Genomic DNA, 11885 nt, shown 5'->3' with positions numbered 1-11885 from the left:
GAACCCTCCACCTTAGGTGTATGTGGCTGGCACCTTAGCCGCTTGAGCCACAGGTGCTGAGCCCCAATCTCTCTTTAGTCACAAAATTCTAAGCTATCTTCCCATAAGAGACAAACTCACAATTTTCAATGGCTAACATAATAAAATTTACTGCTCACTTATAACATGAAGGAGAATTAGATGGTCCCCACCACTAGGTTCCACATCTTCCCTAAAAGAGTTGACACAGGCGTCTGGATAACCCCATACTTTTCTAAGATCTATAATTTCTTCCGTTTCAGTATGAACAAGCCGAGAGAGAAGACAGACACACAAGCTTGGCAGGACCCTGGGGAGCCTGGTGGGAGGACTGGGCTACACCATCTCCTTCACACACCACTGGACAGAACCACTCACAGCACTAATGCCACAAGGAAAGACTTGGAGAATAGAGTGTTTGGGACATCGGAGAGGGAAGGGAAAACTATTTGGTGACCAGTTATCTCTGTGTCGGTCACATAAAGTCAGGGAAAACGTTCTTTACAATCTTCATAGTATAAAAGCAAAAATTAGTACATTATTGAGGGGGGACTTCAGATGAAAGAAAAGAAAAATGAATAAGTTTGTTTGTGTCTTTAGAAATGCCCAGACAAAAGTGAAATAAAGTTGAAATTAATGATGTAATAAAGGACATGGATAGTAAATTCCAGAGATATCTTTTTTTTTTTTTTTTTTTTTTTTGGCTGGGGCTGGGTTTGAACCCACCACCTCTGGTACATGGGGCTGGCGCCCTACTCCTCGAGCCACAGTCACTGCCCTTCAGAGATATCATTAAAGAATAGTTGCTTTAGTAGAAGACTGGATGAAAAATTATGTAAGGGGATCAGAGATATATTTGCTGATTTTTCTCTTGGTGGACAGGTAAATAGCTTGCCGTGACAATATGTAAAACCCATCTCATCTTTAAACAGACAATTATGGAAAATGAAAGGGTTATAGGACTCCAAGATCCACTCAGAATAATCCTGAAATACACATTAATTCACCTACCTTGGTTGTAGACCTTGGACAAAGCCATTTTCTTGGGTAAGGTCAGGTTCTGACAAATTATACCCCGTCGTGGGATGGAAATGACCTGAAGTCATCTGGGAGACCAGCAGCCTCCATCTGATGTACCAAGAACAGACTGGAAGGAGGGTTCCTACAATGAAGAGAAACAAGGTTCCACGGAAGGAGTGATTGTCACTCCAGCTGTTGTGCTTTTTCTGGATCACAGGTTACTGGACAATTAGATAAATAAATCATCAGTCCACAAACAGGTGGTTGCCTGCAGTGAAGGAAAAATACAGAAGTTGTGGACTTCAGGAGCTCTGGGTGGAAACCTACACAATTAAAAGAAAAGACATGAATAAAATGGGCCTAAACTAGAGCTCACAATATTTAGTTATTTATGTTATTAGATAGTAAACACTTTCGTTCAATGTACTCCAGAAACATAAATGATAAAGAACTCTCTATGTAACTACTGCTACCCGAGCGGACTTGGAAATCAGATTAACATTAAACAAGGCAACAAACACAGGCGTGAAAATGGGAAGTCATTTTATTTGCTTTGAAATAGAATTTTTTATTTTTTTTATTTGCTTTTGTTTCTGTTAGGTTTGAGATATTTCTTTGGGTATGTTTTCTTTAAATGATTGAAAAGTCACAATACTTTTCATACCTGCATTTAATTAGAACTTTCTAAATCTGTTTGGAAATACTAATTGCCTGGACTCTGCAGAGCATTTTTGGAAAGTGGAAGATAACTGTAGTTCTCTTTTACAGATGGATAACCCACGGAAAGAGAGCTTAAGTGCTCTTATAAAAAAATATATACTCATTCATGTGTTGAAGTGAGGGCTGGCAGGGAGCGTGGAGGCTTTGCCTGTTTCTTTAAGCACTTAGCTTAACAGCTATCCCTTAAATGGATGAGGTAGTGATCCATGCCTTCCATTTTTTGCCATTTAATTACTTGGAATCAGGTTGGACTTTGAGACCAATTGCCTCTGCATTTATTTTTTTGAAGGCCATTTTTGAGAGGTTTTGCAAAAATCTGAATCAAGTATAAGAAATTTCTGTTTTGTATTTGGGATAAAGCTACATCATTAAGAGAAATAAACCTCAGGTTATAAATGAAAGCCAGTGTTCACCTGGAACATGTCTCAATGTCTTGAAATTGATTTCACTAACCAAGTAAAACATCTAAAAAGATCCCTTTCAAAAGAAAAAATGTTAGGCACCTAAAAAGAGTATGAAATATGTTATGGAAAAGTAAATGTGAAATGAACTTTCTATGGAACTGCAGGTACAAGAGCGGGCTTGTAAATCAGACTAATATTATACACGGGAAACAGACTGGTGTCGGTACTGCTATGGGAAGACTTCGTTTATAGACTGAACTTGAACCTGTAGGATTTAGTATGTCAGCCACATGAACTAGGAACCCTAGGCGAAACTGTGACATAGAACTGTATTAAAAGAATGTATGTAAGATTTTTAAATCTTTGATTTAAATTTGATTCTTAACTCATCAACTTTGTTTATGCACGTAGCAATTATATATGAAAGTCTAATTAGAGTTAAGCTATACCTGGATTTCCCTTTAACACAAAGACTATTTTCATGTCATCAAGGTGATTAAACTATTGATGTTGAAATTTTTAAAAAATACCCTGTGTTCTATTGTAGAATTTGCCAGTTGGTAGCCGTGTCATTTTGAGAAGGTTAATGAACCTCTCTGAGTCAGAGTTTTCTCATTGTTAAAACAATACAAATATATTGTACGGTAATATGAAAATTCGTTAAGAAAATATATACAAATAGCCACCCTAAATCACTGCATACAGCAGGCATTCATTACTTCTCATTTTATTTTTCTTTTTTGTTCATTGACACATAAGTGCCCATATTTGGGGGTTACAAGGTGATGTTTCAAAACATGCCCACATCGGGTAATGATCATCTTATAGAAAGTAGCACACGCCCCACCGTAAACCGCTATCATTTCTCTGTTACGAGAGCACTCAGATCCTCTTTTCTGGGTATTTGAGATAGACAATGCATAACTGTTAGCTGTGGTTATCTTAAAATAGAACTCCAAATTTAGTCTTCCCTCCTAACTTGATTAGGGCGCAAACATACTAAAATCCTCCACCAAGTAATTACAGTGCTTGGGGTTCTAACAATTCTGGAAAGGATGATCTTGACGTTGATTTTTATAGAAAACTTCTAACAGATAATAAAAAGTGATTTTAAAAGCAACCGCAATCATCTTAAAATAAGATTATAAATTCATACATATTCAAAATGAAGATCTATTTATTTTATTAGAAAATCTCTTATTTTTTTTTCCCCTCTTGGAGCTTTTTTTTTTATTAAATCATAGCTGTGTACATTAGTGCAATCATGGGGTATAGTGTGGTGTTTTCATATACAATTTGAAATATTTTCATCAAACTGTTTAACATAGCCTTCATGTCATTTTCTTAGTTATTGTGTTAAGACATTTATATTCTACTTTTAGAAAGACTCACTTGTGAAAATCTCTTATTTTAAAACTTCTCTGAAGGTGGGAGTCAAACAATTATTTCAATCAGAAATTTTCATTATCAATCATGACTTTGGGATTCATATACCTTTTCCTGTGTGAAATACAGGCGTAAATGCCACCCAGAGTGGTGCTGAGAACCTTCCCACTGCACAAACTCTCGAGGTAACTTTTTCCAAGTTGCCACTAGTAGGAGAGACCTTGGCTTCCTTTCCAGATTTTCCTGGATAAAATCATAAGTTGGAGCAACATCCTACAGGTCAATGCCTGCCTTTTCTAGCCTCTTTACCATCTTATTTTTATTTCCTCTTTATACTGACATAACTTCTTCAACTTATTTTTTCTGTTGACATAGAAGAAAATAGTAACATGTTATTTAAATTGTCTGCAACCTGTCTCTCAGGAGTTTTTTTTTTTTAATAGAAAACTTAGTGTGAGAAGGATGGTGACTAGCTGGCTCTGCAGATCTAATAGAATTGGAGAATTTTCAAACTTAGGTTTTATGACCCTTTCGAGATTTGGGGGTATATATATATATATATATATATATGAATCATATCCCTGAGATATCTCCCACATTATACAATTTGGACAATGTACTAGAATAAACATTTATAAAAAGAAAATTTTACTTTTAACATATTTTAATTTTTTAAAAAAATGTATTTCAAACATTTACTAGTTTCATGTCAATTAAAATATCTATCAACAATACAGTTCAAATTTGGTAATGAGAGAAACCTAGAATAGAATTATTATCATCTCATGTTGAATGCTGGAAACAAGAGCTGACATTTTCAATCTGTTCAGCTGACTTGATGGGGCAATTTGCTAGATGTCATTGAATGTTTTTCTGAGGAATCGTACTATAAAATGATACAAAAGGTCAAAGCCACCAGTTAATATGTTCTTTTCATCAGAGCAGTAATGAGCTACAGGAAACATTATTTGTTTTCGAAAATGGGTTATTTGGACAGAAAAGAAACAGCTCGTCAATAAATGACAAAGAACACTATGTTTGTAGTCCTGAAGGACTTTTAAAATCATCTAAAATGAAATTATTTTTTTTTCCAAATACTGTCTAAATGTATTAAAATTATATTTTTAAAGCTACTTAGGTAAAATGGCAGTTTGATGAAATTTACTAATTTGTGAATGCCATGTTTATAGACCAGTAGAATATAATGTTCCCCAAATAATTCAGTCACTACAATCGGCATTTTAAAAAATATCTTTTAGTTAATTGTACAAGTATCTTGGTTTAGAAGTAGTGTCCCTCTAAACTGTGGTAAATTTAGTCCAATAGGATTAAATAAGATTTCTATCTTCAGTAAAATAAAAAGTTGGGCGGTGCCTGTGGCTCAAAGGAGTAGGGCACCGGCCCCATATGCTGGGAGTGGTGAGTTCAAACCCAGCCCCAGCCAAAAACTGCAAAAAATAAAATAAAAAGTAATGATGAATAAATATTTTAATTTGTTACTGTAACTTATCAAATAATATAAACAAGATTACAAATATCAGAGCCACTAAAGGAATTCAAAATATGAATCAGTATCTTATCTTTAAATTATGTGATCAATACTTAGAAAATACTTTGGTCTCTTTTTATTCGTCTTATATTAAAATTTATGTTTGCAATTGTTTCTGAAACTTATCTAAACAATGGCATGACACAGTCCATGCTTTTTGTTAAAAGGGACTGAAGTATTCCAAATATTTATGATAGTCTTTTAAGAAGCCACTTTATAATTTTGGAACAAGCAATTTGATTATTCATTCTTTGTATATTTATGGAGCTATTACAATCAGTCATTCTGTATCTCAGAGCAGGTGATTAAAATATACAAATGATCAGTTTGGTGCCTGTAGTTCAAGCAGCTGGAGTGCCAGCCACATACACCAGAGCTGCTGAGTTCAAATCCAGCCCAGGCCCACCCAACAACAATGACAACTACAACCAAAAAATACCTGGGTGTTGTGACGGGCGCCTGTCATCCCAGCTACTTGGGAGGTGGAGGCAGGAGACTCGCTTGAGCCCAGGAGTTGGAGGTTGCTGTGAGCTGTGATGCCACAGCACTCTATCCATGGTGACAGCTTGAGGCTCTGTTGGAAAAAAATAAAATTAAATAAATAAATATATATATGAAAATAATGAAATAAGTGGTAAAAGTTCATTTATTCATTTGTCTACTTATTCCTCATCGTTTAAAAATTATAGGCTGCCTATTACTTCTAGTTAATATTCTAGGTCCCAGGCATAGAGACAAAGTCACCTCAATCATGCAGCTTTTGTTCCAGAGGAACTGGAAGGAGAGGGAACAAACACCATAAGTGAAATGTGTCCTAGGAGGTCATAATTTTCACAGAGAAAAATAGAGCAGGAAAGAAAAAGAGAAATGGGGAGCGACAACTATCAAAATATAAATAAAGGGACAGGGTAAAAAACCGTGCTGAGAAGTGGCTGTCTCGTGAAAACCTCAGGGTGAGAGAGCTGATCACACGACTACGGCCTCCCAGTTCACCAGAGAGGAGAAGAAAAGGAGAAGGGCCAGCACTGTGTGTTCCTAAGAAAATAAGGGGGTCATCGAGGCTTGAGAAAAGTGAGAAAGAAAGTACTAGAAGATGTCAACCATATGGATGGGTAACCAAAATGCACACTGGCCTTCTGCTTTTATTCCAAATGAGATAGAAAGCCTGCTCAGAGTTCAGGGCAGAAAGGGACACGATGCGTCCTTCTATATAACAAGGTTACTTAGTTTTCTTCTTTAGCATATATCGGAGGGAAGCAGGGATGAAAACAGGGAGATTGGTTACTGTGCTCTTACAATAATACGGGCCATAAAAAGCAGTGGCTTCAACCAGCATGATAGCCGTTTAAGAAGTGGAAAGCAGTCAGATAGAGAATATATTTTCAACGTAGAATAGAATTTGATGATATTGTAAAATGTGAAGAATATAAGACAGGCGTCAGAAATGGTTCTGAGATATTTGATCAAACAATTGAAAAGAGGGAGCGACCACAGCTGAAATGAATATGGCCATGGGAGGCGGTTGGAGGTGGGTGCCGGGTGAGGAGAGCGATTTCGATTCAGCTGGGGGCAGGTTCGTTCCATCAGCTACTCAGAATAGAGGCTGAGAAGTAGGTTGAAATAGAAATCCGGTGTCTGGAAGAGACAACCAGAAGAGGGGTCTCTCTGGGGCCATAGTCTATCCCACCTGAAGCCGTGGGTATCTTTAGCTAAAGAAATTAGAGGAAAATAATTTCTCATGCAAGGAGAAGTCAGGAAATCTAAAAATAAAAAAGAAGGAAGAGAGACAGCAAGAAAAGAAAAATAAAAATGAAAGAAAAGTAAGTTAAGTAAATCGATGAAGATGATCGACCATCCGAGCACTTTTAGCAGGAATAAAGAAATGCAATTTTCTCTATAACGTATTTGACCCTCAGCTACCCAGGTTTTAGCCCCTCTGTGTCACTTGGACCAAATTGCTTTACAACCCTGGTTCCCAAGATTCCTAATGTCCCGACCCTTTAATACAGTTCTTGTGAGTCAGGACCCACAGCTTGAGAACCGCTGTTTAAAAGAAGAGAAAATCTAAGTGGAACATTACTCTTTAGGCCAAAGGCCAAAATGAGTCTGAAGTCCTCTCTGCATCCCCGCCTGGCAGCTGTCATGCTGGTCCAGCCTCTGTCCACGTCTTACTCCTTCCAATACGATTCCCTTTTCAATGGCAAAGCAAACTTGAAGACCTCGCCGCTCTTCCTGGAACCCTCCCGTCTTCTGTGGCTCTTCATCATTTTCTGTCCCACCTGGCAGAAAAACTGCCGTTATTGAAATATCACCTGGGGCATTCAGGCCTTTCTCAAAGCCAGAAAAGTAATTAAAGGCAAATGGTAAGTAAACCCTGAAAGCTTCTAAGCCTTTGTGGAGCTGTCTCCACAGCTTGCCCTGACGTTTGTTTGAAGGAAGCTTATATCCATTCTGAATAATTCCAAATCGATCTCAGGCCAGACTGCAGAACACAGATCTATTGGACTGGCTTTTCCAATAGAAAAGCATTTTGGAAACCGTGGAAAAGGAAGACAACTCAACGTCCTTTGAGTCCTCCTGGAAAGATGGCATTTCACTGTTATTATCAAAGGGCAAAGGGATATGGTTTTTCAGGACCTGTGGCATCAAGTGCAGAAAGTATGTAAGAATTTCTACCATGCATGAGGGGTCATAACAGAGAGAGGACTGAATATTAGAATATTATTTGGAGACACTGCATTGGTACATCAGTTGGCGAGGTTTTCATTTTGAATACTCTCGTTATTTCAGCTAATGGCACTCCTTTCATTAGAAAACCACACCTTATTCTACTCATTATCAACTAACCAGGTACATACATTTCTACTGGAAAACACCTGAACGGGAACAGATGAGGACGGGCGCTTTGTTGGGAAATGTGTAGGGCAAGACTGCCACCTTGTGGAAGAACAGCAACATGACTCAATAAAAGACGATTTCGTTAAGGACATACACCTGGGGTTTTTGTTTTGTTTTTTTTTTTAATTTACATATAATTTATCCTATTAGGGTACATACACCTGTTTTTAAAAGAACCTCAAACGATGTACTTGATGAAAACAAGGACCACTTGTTTTCAATAAATGGTAGTCTCTTATAATAATTCAAAGGTACTATCACGGATGTAGCTTGGCTTTTTTAGACAATTTGTTCTTTGAGGTATGTAAGAGACAGACATACGAGGATAACAGTGATTCATTCCACCCATAAAGATTCAGATTAACTTGTCATGAGTAATCTGTCAGCAATAAATAAATACAAATCTAGTATCTTTATTTTTGCACTAGGTATTTTTCTATCTTTGTCAAGGAGTGGAATTATTTTAAGACTTTCAAAAACAAATTATGTCCAATGTAGAAAACATTAAAAAACCTCTGCCTCTCTATCTAAATCATCAAACTTCCCTATCTGTGGCCTAAAAGAAATCTTGTTATAGGATGAAGATGTTTTATGCAGAGTCTGTATTGCCCAAGAGTGATGCTTGCTGAAGTCTAACAAATGGTTAATCCGTCTATATTCACAGTACGTAGAAACTGAAAATTATTTAAGGTGTTCAGCAAATCGTTGGTATACATGTTAGGGTGTACATTTGTTTAAAACCTTTGCCCTAAGATGCTTTTTAAAATATATGAATTATAAAATATCACAGTACTTGTACATTTTAAGCATATATAAATTATGTTATCTGTCAGTGTGATATATATAAAAAGGGTAAACATTCCTTCAAAAATAGTAGATTCCTGGATATTGTAACCGCATAATTGCATAAATGTTACGTTAACTGTGGTAGGTTATACGTTAAAGACATATTGATCCAAGATCACAATTTTTGTAATATTTGTGTATATAGTAAATCTTACAACTGTGCTTGGAATTTTATTTGGTTTGCGGGGTGGGGGGGTGTTATATTTTTTAATCATTCCCAGTTACATATGGACAGAAAAGCTACTGGACTTGCATTGATAAGGAAATCACCACCGTGCGTGAAAACTTTCCACATTCTACACGCTCTGCTATCACCTTTCATATTTTATTTAATCCTTACAATAGCTGGATGATATCAGTACATTTATCATACTTGCTTTATACAGGAAACTGAAACCTTAGGGAGATAAAACAATCTACCCAAGGTCACCCAACTAGCAAGTGGCAAGTCAGAATTTCAAATCTGGGCCTACCTGACTGTGTGCTTCAGCTCTCACTCCCTACTCCATGCAGCCAAACGGCCTCTGTGGTCACATCGCCACCTCTACACCACATCCTTTGACTATCAGCCATATGAAAACAGTGACTACTGCATGTATATTATTCATTTTAATGAATGAATTAGGAAAATATAAAGAGAGACCACCTCCTCTAAACAAGTGTGTAGAAGAATGTCTCTTGTTTAGAGAAGGTGGTCTATCTTTATATTTTCCTAATTCATTCATTAAAATAACTTTCTTTGTATTTATTTATCCTTTCTTTTGCAGAAAGCTTATCCTGACACCTATTTTATCTTATTTGACTTCATTAAATCCCTATGAGGAGAAAAGAATTTTATATTAGCTCTTCTATTCAAAACAATGTAATACATCTTTTATTCTAAATTTTTTTTTTAATTTTAGAATATTACAGGGTTACAGATGTTTTGCAAATGTTTCCCCCCATGTTGTGGGTTGTCTAATCACTTAGTGTATTGCTCTCTTTGCTGCACAGAAGTTTGTTACCTTGACATCATACCTTTATCCATACAAAGGTTTGTCATTCCAGGGGCCAGTGTGAAGCAGCAACAAACACATTAATTGTTAATAATCCTCTTTTGATGAAGAACACTCCAGGAAGATAAAGCCAGAAGAGAGAGAACAGAACACTGGTGTGGTTAACGTTTTAGCTCTGGCATCAAACACAACAGAATTTTAATGCTAGATTGGCAAATTACTAGCTTTGTGACTTAGTCAAATTGTTTAATTTCCTTAGGCCTCAGTTTTCTCATTGATAAGATATAAATATCGATAGACTATATTTTGATGTGACTGTTAGGATTAAATGATTAAAAAATCATGTAAAGTGCACAGTACAGTGTCTGAAATGTAGTGTATTTCACAATTTACTATAGTCCAGTGTACTACTCTGACTTACTGTAATAATGAAAGTTTGATACATTAATTGTTTAAATTTACTTGAGTTTAATTTTACTTAATTTTGTGTAGAAAAATGTTACATATGTTGAAAATAAGTTTTTAAAAACCTTTGAAGACTGTTTCTATGGCTTCATTTTTTAACATTATAATAGATAGTAATATGTTGTAAATAGTTAACAGATTTCACTAATAGAAGCATATTCAGCTACTCTACCTTAATAACCAACTCATGGAATATTTTAATATGATTTAAAATAAAGAGAAAAAAGGTTTTAAAGCCATATATTCCATATTAAATCACAGATCAAGGCTAGCATGTAAATTTTCTATAGTCTAGTAATCCAGGTTATTAGGTTTTAAAACTACATATTTTTTTCTTTTAATACCTGCCTTCTTTTTGAGGAATAAAGTCAAATTTACTAAACATTTATTTCTTTGGACCCTTTTCTCTATACCTATAATTTCAATATGTTGACTCCCTTATTTTTAGAAATTTAACTTAACAAAGTGACAGTTTCATTCTCCCCTTTTTGAGGGTTGAGGTTCTTCATAGTTTAAGAAGCTTGTCCCCGGTCATAGCACCATTGGGAAGGACATGAGAGATTTGAGCCACATAGTCCCTGACTGTGGAGCTAAACTTCCAAGTTATGAAGTTTCATTGCTTATCATAAATCCACAAAAACTTTATTTCCCATGCCAGCATTATTTAAAATTAAAATTTAAATAATAGGACTAAAATCAAAACACTGAATCATTGGCATTCTACCCCAGCTGCAACAAAGCTGTGATAATTTAAAATAAGCTCTCTTAAATTGCATGCCCAAACTGCGATGTTATGATTATGGCCCCCATTGGAGAATTTCCAATTTCCAGAGCTGTGGTATGCTTGAATACAAGTCTTTATTTAAAAGTAGATAAATATTATCTGCATGTACACAGTGACAATTATTATCTACAATAGTCAACAGTGATTCAAATGCAATTGCTGGGTTATCTCACGGCTACCAAACCGTGAACTGGTGTCTCTAGTCACACATTGTATTAAGAAACAAAGAACGGAATGAATACTCGGAGGTCCCTGTGCATTTTGTTGTCTAGTAAAGAAAAGCTACAAATGCTGCTCTGTGAACCGAGGCCATTCTTTAAATAAAATGAATTACCATTTAGAGTCTGATGCAATTCAGAGAAGTATTCTCTGCGTCCAAATCAGGTAGGACTGAAAACAGACCTTGGTGTAATGGTCTGAGCCCCCAGTCAGATTATTCATTGTGACTAACAGAAAACACACAACGACAGTTGCTAAGTCCCTATAAAAATGTGTATATTAATCAAATTTTTCAGTTCACATATTGAGAGTCATAAGTGCTCTGTATGAAGAATGTTACTTAATGCTCACAACCACCCAATGGATAATTATTATCACTGTTTTCTAGAAAAGAAATTCTCACTAACAGAATAACACGATTTAACCAATAGCCAAATAAACAACAACAAGTACAGGGACAACCAGCTGGTAAGCAACAAATGAAAGCTCCAAACTGATGTTTCCCTGCAGGGAGGCCCCTCCTTGTCAGAGACATGCTGTCTCTTCAACTCAAAAATGCCTCTGAAATTCCCCAACGGAGA

The sequence above is a fragment of the Otolemur garnettii genome, unplaced genomic scaffold, assembly GCF_000181295.1.
Source record: "Otolemur garnettii isolate 467f Iridium unplaced genomic scaffold, OtoGar3 scaffold00130, whole genome shotgun sequence".
NCBI classification, from domain to species: Eukaryota; Metazoa; Chordata; class Mammalia; order Primates; family Galagidae; genus Otolemur; species Otolemur garnettii.
The sequence above is the reverse complement of the archived record's forward strand: the minus strand, read 5'-3'. Positions refer to the sequence as shown.